This window comes from Pezoporus flaviventris, unplaced genomic scaffold (assembly GCF_033815535.1).
Source record: "Pezoporus flaviventris isolate CSIRO_AGI_PZ_B2104156 unplaced genomic scaffold, CSIRO_AGI_Pfla_v1 ptg000031l, whole genome shotgun sequence".
In the NCBI taxonomy this organism is placed as follows: Eukaryota; Metazoa; Chordata; class Aves; order Psittaciformes; family Psittacidae; genus Pezoporus; species Pezoporus flaviventris.
Genome location: NW_026892579.1, coordinates 62043394 through 62054352, shown reverse-complemented (window position 1 = coordinate 62054352; position 10959 = coordinate 62043394). Strand labels below are relative to the sequence as shown.

General features: G+C 48.8%; 2 long non-coding RNA genes across 2 annotated transcripts; one reads left to right on the top strand and one right to left on the bottom strand.

The window, feature by feature from the left end:
• Window positions 1–3662: 3662 nt before the first annotated feature.
• LOC133273503 (uncharacterized) lies at window positions 3663–8520 on the bottom strand. Its single transcript, XR_009744847.1, has 3 exons — window positions 8155–8520; window positions 4843–4985; window positions 3663–3824 (listed from the first exon to the last, which is right to left on the bottom strand). It is a non-coding gene; the product is annotated as an uncharacterized LOC133273503 (long non-coding RNA).
• On the top strand, window positions 4838–6787 carry LOC133273502 (uncharacterized). Its single transcript, XR_009744846.1, has 3 exons — window positions 4838–4976; window positions 6329–6460; window positions 6560–6787. It is a non-coding gene; the product is annotated as an uncharacterized LOC133273502 (long non-coding RNA).
• Window positions 8521–10959: the final 2439 nt, after the last annotated feature.

Sequence of the window (10959 nt, the reverse complement as noted above, 5' to 3'; positions counted from 1 at the left end):
CAGATGGGTGAAAGGCATAAGCAGCTCCAGGATCAGTCCCTTCATAGGGAAGACAGGTATTTTCTGCATCATGGGGGAGAAAGCGCTGCTTTTTACTTCACTGAGCAGCATGGGGGGAACTACAGTCTCAGGTTTCTCCAGTCACAGTTCTTCAGACACAAAACACATCCCCGCAGTTTATGGATTAGTAAATTATGGTGCTACTGAGAAATGCTGCTGCATCAATAATACTGAGCATAACAAAGTGTCAGGGAAGAGAAATTATTCTAATAAATGAAATGACGCACACAGCTTTAAGTGTTCCCACTCATAGCTTGCCAAGGCTAGCAGCTCTGAAGGAGCCCGAGAACCACTGGTGGGGACCTACCAGGTTTTTTGTAGGATGAGTCCTAGAGCACAGATTGAGAGAGTATTCATTCACACTTCTGCAGGCTTCAGCTACAGTCTGAATGGAAAACAGTCCTATTTTACAATAAATTATGATCCATTCAGGGCTGGACTGCTTTTTGTTCTGTTTTCCTTCTCTCATTTCCAATGACTTGAATTGTACCTGGAATGACTTTGTGTAGGAGTCCTTAGCAAGGTGCTGGAGTTTACCGTGGCCAAATTTGGGTCAGTGTCTTAAATACAGAGCTCTTCATGTTAGAATAAGACCTGAGGAAGGGTTTGTGCTCTTACTTCGTGAGGCACAGGGCGGTTGTTAGAAGAAGCTGTTACATTTCGAAGTTACTATTGGATGACCCCAACCAAAGATGTGAGTGGGATAGAAACAAGCAGAGCTAAACAGCACGTGTGGTCTCAACACTGATAAATCCTCAGAGTCCCCACTCCCATAGTCACTCTGCTCCCAAAAGGGAACTTGAATTATAGACTACACACAACTGCTCCATATCTGAACTATCGTGTTTACCAGTGTCTTATCAGCAAGGCCAGAGCAGGGTGTGCTCACCCCCCAGCCTCTCGTTCCTCTGCACTGCCTTTCTCTTGGGCAAGCACAGCTGTTTGTGCAGCAAGAGGAACCAGCCAAGTCATCCAAGTTATTTTTAACCCTGATCGATCAGCAGATACACATTACCTCACGGATTTAGTCGAGTTGGCAGGAATAACTAAAGCTGGCACTGCTGCTGAGAAAGATGTGCGGAGCGGTGCCCCGAGGCAGACACAAATGGATGGAGCACGTACCTTTGATGGTTAAAAGGATGAGCGGGTCTGGCTGCACATCGCCCAGCTGTGGAGCAGCAAAATTCCACTAACATATCCCACACTGAGGCATATGGGTCGTAGGACAATACAGCGAAAAGCAAAACCACACACACACATACTGACGAATCCCCACTGTCCTGCATTAGTTACCAGCTGCAATCCCCCCACTGTGCAGAGTAGTTAGTACTGTCAACATGCATTGCTTCAGAAAATGCCAGTGAGCTCACTGGCCTGCCTTTTCCATAGACAGCATCTCCACTGGGATTGTAGGGTGCAGTGATGATGCACCTGATGCTTCCACCTGAGTGGGGTCAGACGAGCTGAAGAGGGTGAAAAGCGACCTCTCCCAGTGGAAGTCTCTGCTGCTACCTGCAGGGGTAACGGGATGCATGTGAGCCACTCGGCAAGGGGATGCCCTGACAGAACACAGCAGTCCCTGATGCCAACGTTTCCTACCTGTGGTGGTCTTCCTGGTCAGCAGCAGGAAGGCAGTGAGGGAGCACCTGCACTTGGTGGTGATGGTCCAGGGGCTGCTTGAGGAGCTGCTGGTGCTCCCCCGTGCCTCCCCTTGCTCCCCTTCCTGCTTTTGGCATCAAGGCACCAGCAGCCAGTGTGGCACCGCAGCTTATGCTCAGCAGCAGTCAATGCATTCATCCGTCCTTGGAGACAATCATTCATGTTCAGGCTGGGCAGGCAGCACAGAAACCTCGTGAGAACCATTCCTAAGGCTGGTCAAGAAGCTGGCAGGGCAGTGAGTCTGCTCATAACCCTCCATCCAAAGTAACTCTGCAGGCTCCGTGCAGTCACCCACCCTCGTGGGACAGTGGCGTGGCAAGGTGCTCTCTTTATAACCCCGAAGAGGAAGCCTGCAAAACAGATATGGACAAGCTGGGGTCCGTTCATGCTCCCTGCGTGCACCTGCACAAGCATGGCCATGTCCCTCCCCTCCATACACACGGATCCTGGAGCACATGAGAGGGAGGGCAAAGACCAGACTAAAGATGACACTTCTTCCAGCAAACTGGTGTGGCTCTGTGTGGCTGCCTGGCATGTCTGTGACAGTGGAGCGAGCATGTGTTTTTCTATCATCACCAGTTCCCCCCCACCCCGGTCTTTTCCCTTTGTAGCTTTTAATGGAAAAATGTGTGGGCAGTTTCCATTATGCCTGCGCTGTTTCAGACAAATTAAGGGGTTGGCTAAGAAATCCCTGGTTTCATGTTTCATACAAAATACACACACATGCATATATTTATATGTCTGTGTAAATTAATTTAGGATATCCTCTCGTCATGTGCTCCATGGCAGTAGGTTGTGGCGCGCGGTGCCTGCAGACACCCTGTGCAGAAGAGCACTTCCTTTCGACCAGCGCAGGGGGACGAGGGCACTTTTGCCCTTGCTGTGCAGCTGAAATGGCTTCAGCTCTGCCGTTTACTTTGTGAGTGGCAGGTTTATTCGGTTTTCCTTTTCAGCTGCATTGCTAACGCCACATTTCACCTTTTATGACTGTGCTAATTTTCTATCAGTTCAGGGAGTTATACATTTCTTCCTTGTTTGTGCTTTATCACAAGAAGGATCGGGGGGGGGGGGCGGTATTTGAAGCACACAGAGAAGCTTTTCATTCAGTAAAACGCACGATTTATAAGGGGTTCAGAATGTTATACTGGGGAGGTGATAGCAGTATGACACAGGTCAAAGCAGCCAAACCTAACAAAACCAAGTGTGGGTGGCTCTGGTTTTCGGAGGAGTGCTTAGATAATATTTCCTTTTAAAAACTGGGCAAACAACATTACATGTGTTAAATGTCAGAGTTTTTGCCGTTTATTACGGGCCTGACCGATGCTTCACATAAGAGCGGAAGGGTGCTTTGCTCCATGGGTTTGAGGAGGGCTCTGGTATGATTCCAGAACATGCCTGAAGCAAGGCACAGCATCTGCACACCATGGTGGCAGATGCAGGATGTGAGTCAGAAAGTTTGGGGAGCAGAGAAGGCTTGGGAACCAGCTCCCACCCCAAGCACCATCTCCAGGCTGGCTCCTGCCTCTGCACAGCTGTGCTTGACCTGCTTGTTTGTGCCCAAAGCCAAGCTGCAGCCATCCCCTTCCCCACTTCCCAGGGACAGCTCTTGAAGGGATATTGCTCAGCTGCAGAGAGCAGACTGGGTGCAGCCCTGTCCGGCTGAGATGGGCTCCTTGAATCAGGAAGGAGGATGGGAAAGGTGCAAAAGCGCAGACACAGGGACTCCTGTGCTCACTGTCCTCAGCAGCATTTACTACCAGTTACTATCAGTTTACAGGCAGTGGGGAGCACCTTCAAACCACGGCACAGCCTGGCTTCATATACCCACCAATGAAGCGTGAGTGTGAACCTCGAGCAACTTACCGGCACCGTCCTAGTCCCCGTAACCCATTTAGGAATGGACATTTAGGAGCGGAGATGAAGCCAGCACAACACCTCCATCTAAAACCAGCCACCACCAGCAGGCAAAAGCACAGCTTTGTTTCATGTGCAGATGTCCTGGTTATTCCAACAGATCCAGGCATAGCAGTAAGTAGTGGCTTGGAAACCCAGCAAGGTCTGCCTCTGCACCAGTTCTCCTACACAACCCTTATCTTACAACCTGCCTGGAAAACACAAACAGCAAAAGGGTGTAGAAATAGGAGTTGTCTCACCAGGTTAAGAAAGAGGACACAGAAACAGGAATGGGAATGGCTTCTGGCCGGTGTGAAAAGGAAACAGCAGTGCATTGGGTTACAAAGTGGCCTCATTAAGGATCATCAGGGTTTATAACAGTGTGTGGGTAATGATAGTCTCAGAGAGGGGAAAGTCAGAAGGCACAAAGCAAGTCTTGAAAAGGAGCCTAGCAAAGGGAATGCTGAAGCAGTGCTTACATCCCCAGCAGGCTGAGGGCTTCCCTTGCCCTGCCGTATGCTCACAGACCCATTCCCAACTAGTGCATCACGTCTTTAATCACCACGAGGTACACAACAGCAGGAAAGCCCAATGGAAGGGTACAGGGGGTAGGTGTAAGGGGAGGAAAAGTCACTGAGCCTCTTTTCCTGACCGACAGCCTACATGGGCTCATGCTCGCAGTGGTAGCTCCACCACAGCTCTCAGCTGCCCGCAAGAGGCCGATGGCGGTGGTTAACCTTGACAAATAACTATGTTTTGCCCTTGCCCATAGTGGCACAGCAGTCAGTATTCCTGTAATTTAATGTGGCTTTAGCTCCAAAGGTCAACCCCCTCTGTCTCACACCCATATCAACCACCCAAGGCAGTGGGATTCCCTCTCCTCAAGCACCACCGGCTGCACAGGGGCAATGCCTTGGGTCACTTTGCAGGTCAAGACTCTTTCCCCATATGGAAAGGGAGACCTGGCCTCGTCTTCCTAGCACACAGACAGGAGGCACAAAGCCACGCACGGGCTGGAGGTGGGAGAGGAAGCTTGGCCCAACCTCAACCTCAAACACAACCGCATCTGTCACTGCTATGTTGGGTGGCCTGGTTACACACACAGCATTGTCCCTGCAGCCGCAGGGACTACCCTGCAGTCTTTGAGTCAGAAGGGAAGCAGCACCGTGCTCCGTGCCTGACCAGCACTGATGGGGAGCAGGAAGGTGGGAAGACCCAAGAGATACATACTTCGAGACCCATGTACCTCAAAGCTGCACTTCGGCCCTGGGATGAAGACAGCACGCAGACAGCAGGGCATCACCCGCATTTAAGGGACACAGGGAAGTAGAGCTGAGCTTTGCCTTCTAAGTCATAGTCAGGAGGTATTTGTCCTGCATTAGAAAGGAGATGAGACCAGGTAACACTGGCTTTAGATCTGCAAGGCCAGGGAGTCACACAGGGCTACCTGGTGTATCTGACACCTCCAGGCTGGCAATTACAATGTGAGCTGCCAAAGCCTCTTTAACCAGAGCTTGAATAGAGAGCAGCAAACTTGATTGAAACAGAGGATTTTTTCCTCCCAAGAATATCCACCTGTTTCTCCCACAGGCTGCCTTCTGCAAACTTCCCCACCACTTCAGCACATAGCTGCTCTCCAGCCTCTTCAAAGCCATGGCCCTCCAGGGAGGTTCATTGTCTGGCAGCCAAACAAAGGCAAAGAGCAGCACTATCACCCCACATACAGCTACCTGACATCCCCCACATCACTGCACCCCCAAAAATGCCAAAAGCTGCTGGGTCCTTCTTTGTACCAGCACCGTGTTCATGCAAAGCCCTGTGTCTGCTTTGCATGAACGCAGTCACACATGGCACGGACATCACTGCATCTTTGGGCTCTCAAGCCTGACAGCACAGCTCAGCCCCACTGGCAACGGCTGCTGCATGGCCCTGACTTATCCCAAGACACTTCTCATGCCAGGTTTTTCTTTTTCTTAATGGGAAGAGGCAAAACCAGACCTCCTGCATGAAGACAATTTGTCTCTTCTGGATGAGTTCCAGCGTGAGGAGGGTACTTTATACATATGGGCTCTCTTTCATGTTTGATTGCTGGACTGAGATCACAATTGTTGTCCAGCTCAAGGGGGAGGGGAAAAAAAAAGCAAAAACCACACAAATCAGGAAAGCATTAGGTAAACTTAGCTAAGAATACATCTTCTGACCAAATGGAGAGCGATGCTCTCTCATATAATTAGACTGTCTGCAGGAAGTCAGAAAGAACACACTGTGATGCTTTCAGTGCTGTGGGAGTCATGCAGTCCCCAGGAGATGTCGTATCTCTTCCCCAAAGCACTGGGTTGGTGTCCCTGGATAGACTGCAAAGGAAGAGCATGGTTTAAAAACCCTTCAGAAGCTCTGTCATTGCATTCTGGCTCCAAAAGCCATCCCTCATTCAATGAAGAGATGTGCATACATGAGGACAACATGTGAAAACAAACCCTGACTGATCAAAAAGTGTTTGAATACTGGCTCTAGACTTGCACAAGGTGAGCAGAATGCTGGTTTTGGTGGTAAAGGGCCAATGGCACAGCCAGCAAGAAAGCTGGTTAGATCAATGGGACTGTATTGCACAGTGGAGGAAAGATACTCTGCACCAACACATAATATCAAACAATAAATGATCCTGTTCTTCCTATAATGACTCCTCTCCTAATGTCTTTCTCCTTAATGGTAACAGCACAAATGGACATTGAAACACGCAGGCACAGCAATAGGCACATGGGCCTGACACACAGGTTTCTGCTCGATGCCACCTCTGGCAAGCAGTGGGGATACAAAGGGACAGATCCTTCACCCTCCAAAGCCAATGGTGAGGCTCAAATCATCTTTCTCCTGGCCCGTTGTTTTGGGAATGGACTCTTTACCAAAAAGGAACAAGTCAACATTTTCCATTCTGTTCTCTTCCGAGACATTGAGCAAGAGCAACTTGTAAATTGCTTCCAGCCACTTCGAGACAACAAGGGAACAAACAACTATCAACAAGTATTACCCTCGTTGCTTCACACGAAAGCACTTATGAGACTGAAGGGATCCTGACAGGCAACTGGAAAGTATTTCTTTTTATGCTAAATTTATTATATTTAAGACCAATTTTCCATGATTTAAAATGTGCTATGTAATAAAGGGCTGGAATGCCTTCTTTTGTCATAGTATTTCACACCCAAGGCCTCAGAGCACTTTTCTGAATCAAACGCTGCAATAGTTTTGCAAATCAAATGTTTTAGGAAGCAAAGAACAGGGAGTAGAGGGCAATTTTCAGAGCTGTTGGTGGTCATAGAGGAGCCTATAACAAAACTGAAATAGCATCCCAATATCTGGCCTCCCCGGTCCTGTGCCAGGACCACGGGCTCTTTCCCTCCTTGTGCTGATGCCTGCTGACAACCCACCACTTCCCTTCCTCTGGAACATGGGCTCCTCACCTGCACACCCATGCTGCACTGTGCCTTAGGAATGAAAGAAACCTGGAAAGAAAAGTGAGATGGTTTCATCAAGGGAGGAAAAAGCAGGAAATAGCCAATGAAACATTGCACATTTTGCATTGTTTCAGATTCTCCCCAGGAAGGGAAGAGCATCATCTCTCTTGGCACCATTGTGATCCGGACCATAGCTAACTGCGACCATTTGATGGTCCCAGTTCAATTTTCATGGACAAGTAGCCCCCCTGTAAAAGCCAGTTGTAACTGGTGCTGTTAGACAAAGAGCTCAAAGCCTGAGCAAACATAAAGGCTGCGCTGCTTCTTGGTGATCCCACACAAACACATATGGGTGAGGCTTTTTAGTACTTCCATGCAAGGGATCTTGCCTATGACCATAGGCAATGGTAATGCAAACTTCATTAGATTATTGGCACATAACTAAAAGGCTTCAGGGGACTATGAGCTGTTAGCTTAACTATACCCATATAGCAAAGCTCACATAACCCCCTCCTGAGAGCACTCTTCCACCATGGGCAGGATCTGCAGACAAAATAGGGAAGGAGCTGGGCCCTTTCCACTAATACAGCCTGTCTGTTGAGAGCATTATGTTAAAACCAGAACTGATTATCTGCTGATGCTTCTTAGTCAGCCCTTACACACCTTCAGGTGGGACAGGCAGCAGGACCACAACCACACCGACATGGTCTGCAATGCTCTGCATATGCAGTAAGTTTTATGCCACAACACCAAAGCTCTCTAAGTCCCTCTCAGGAGTCTCAGCTGCTATAGATATTCAAGAGCTAATTTTCCTCACAGCCTTAAAGCATGAAAAATAATGTTACCCTCATGATTTTTAGGGAACTGCTGCTGTCAAGGGAATTGACTTGGCCAAAGCCAGAAAGGAAGGGCTGCGCAAAACTGGGACCTGTATATCATTTTTCCCATAGATTTCCATTCATTGTTTAAGGTGTAAGTGCTACTAGAAAGGGTCACTGGACTGTAACAGGGTTTAATGCTGATATTTCACAGGATTTCAGCGATTATGCCTCATATCCACCATTACTTTAGACAGAAGCTGAGCAGGCACCAGGTTGTGTGAAGCAGAAGCCTGTGCCCATCTTTAACACTCTCCCCACCTCAAAGCAGCACACTTAGAAATCCTCCACACCCCCAAGAGCAGGACGCAGGGTGCACGCAGCCGGTGCAGGCAGCGCAGACGTCTGCTCTCAGCGGCTCTCAGGAATGCACCGCTCGTGGGACGGCTCGACGATGCATCGTCCTGCATCCAGGAGGGCTTTGTTCTCTGTGGGGTGAAACCTCAGCCTTCACTTTATTAAACGCAATTGCAGAAGCCAAAAGGATGAGTCACAAAGGCGGTTGTGTAAGCGCGCGTACGATGGAAGCACAGGGGACACGCGTTTCCTTCACGGAGGATGGCTTGGGTCTGGCAAAGCCTCTCTGATGGGCACGGTCCCCATCCATCACCTCCCACCCTATGCCAGCGAGGGCTCAGGCAGATGGGTTGTGCAGGTGTTGGCCATGGAGAACAAAGCAAAGAGTAGGTAAGGAGGAAATGGTGGGAACACACTGGTACACAGCCTCCCCTGCAACAGCAGTGATAAGGAAGGCTCTTTCCATTGCTAGTCGGGATCAGGCCAAAAAGGAGGGAACTCAAGTCAAGTCCTGCCTATCCCTTCCTCAGAATCAGTGCTGTCTCTATCAGCTCCCACATCACTGCCCCGTCCCCAGCCCCTTCTAAAAGATAAATTAGGAAGGGAGGGCAAGGGGATGAGAACTGCCGAAGCTGCCGGCACAGGACACCTTCACCAGCGAGCAGATCACAAACAGCACTGACTACGGGATGCAATCACACTGAAACAAGGGCTGGAGCGTGTCCTGCCTCCTGCCTCAGTTTTCCTGATCTCCTCCCTGCTCAGCAGATGGCAAAGCCTCTGCCAGGACCAAACACCTGCCGGCCACAGGAGACACCGCAGGGCACACAGGATGGGATCCTGCCTCTGTGCCCGGGGCCTGATCAGTGGGATTTTGCTTGGGAAAACAAGGCTGCCTGTGGAGCAGCACCAAGAGAGAGGAAAAGGGGGAGAAAACACCAGTGGGTGCTGCTGCTATGTCAGAATTGCCTCAACCTCAGAGAGAGACCGAAGGAAAACAAAAGCAATGGCTTAAAATCAGCTCCAGGCACAGTTGTGCCTTTACGCTGCCGTTGCTCACCAGTGTCCACCCCACAGCTGTGAGCTCCTTTGCTGGTGTAGGTAGACCCTTGGAAAAGGGACCAGGGGTCGGATCCACTTTGTTCTCCTCACCCAGACTGTCTCTTGTCCTCACCCCCTGCCTCCAGCCAGATGTGCTCCCTGCCTGCCTCCTGCTAGCCCTTGCGTTCACCCTGGTGGTAATTCAGCAATTCAACTCAGGAAGCTGATCCAGCTGAAATCCTCAGCATGAAAGAAAAGAGGTTTCCAAGCAGAATATAAGCACTGCCTTTGAACGCAGAGAATTCCTAATTTGTTATTAACAAAATAACATAGAAGTGACTGAAATATCTTCATTAAAATCTCCTTTTAAGCTGAAGAAAAAGTGCCATGAAAATACTGACTTTCTAACACCATAAATTGAGTGAAGAAGGGATGACGCCTTTACCAAAAGAGACATCAGACTGCATGGAATTTATCACTGGTTTACTCTTCTGAAATAAATCAGCTGGCAAAGTCATGACTTGACCTACTTAATTTGTTGTCCTGAAACTTGACGAGCATTGAAGATTTGTTCTCAGAGCCTGGAAAAGGAATGGGACAGGGGGAAATACAGGCACCATATCCAAATCCCTGCACTGAGATAGCATCTTCTTTTAGACACTACAAAAAGGCACCACAACAGCAGGCAGTGGCTGCAGTAGTGCCACTAATGAAAGGAAAATTGGGCTCCAGCAGCCTTTACAAGGAAGCCCAGCCCAGTCTTAACGCAGATCAAGCACAGTGTTTCTAACACAGATGTGTTCCATATATTGTGAGAAGTTCCTGCTGGTGGAGGTTTTGCTCCACACCTGAGCAAGCTACCTTCCTCAACATCAACGTTTTGCATAAGCCTCCTTCCTCTCTGCTTCAGAAGTCTATGGCTGGCAGATGTGGAGAGCAATGCCTTCCCTTTCTCCTCACAGTCATCCTCAACGTAGCCAGAGCACCAAGCCCTTACTTCTTTCTCTCCTAGACTTGCACTTTCTCTCTTGATCTCTTCTCACTTCCTCATTTCTTCTCATTTTCCATGAAATGTGATGCACTCTGCGAGGGCACACCTGTGTGCACACATTCTTGTCCCTCTACACCCCAGCTCCAACAATCTCCTGCACTTGTTTCAGTTCCAATGCATACTACAGAATACATAGGGAATACACTGCTTACCTCCCTAGTGCCAACCCACCCTTCCAAAAGCATTCTGTAACTCATCCAGAATCCACTTTTTCCTCTGTTATTTTTTATTATTTCCATAAACTATAGGCTGCCACATCCAAACCAAAACCCAGCTGTACAACACTACACAGCTTCATTCAAAATCCAAAACCTACTTGCTCTTTCCCAGGTGAGACACTGAAAAAGCTCACATCGACACCACCAGCAGCACAGAACTGCGCAAAAGTGTGGCCCAAGGGCTCCAGAAAACCAAAGGCTTGGCAAGGATAGCTCAGTGCTTTAATTAAAAACCTTTGATAGGTTTAAGAGTGCTTGGGTGCTTTGTTGGGTCTTTTTCCTAGGGAGGAGAAATTGATTGTATCTACCTGGGTATATTTATAGCAGCTTAATCTCCTTTGAGAGTTCATATTTTCTCTGATTTGATAAGATTGTGGCCCTTTAATAAGTTGGAGCATTCAGATACTTAT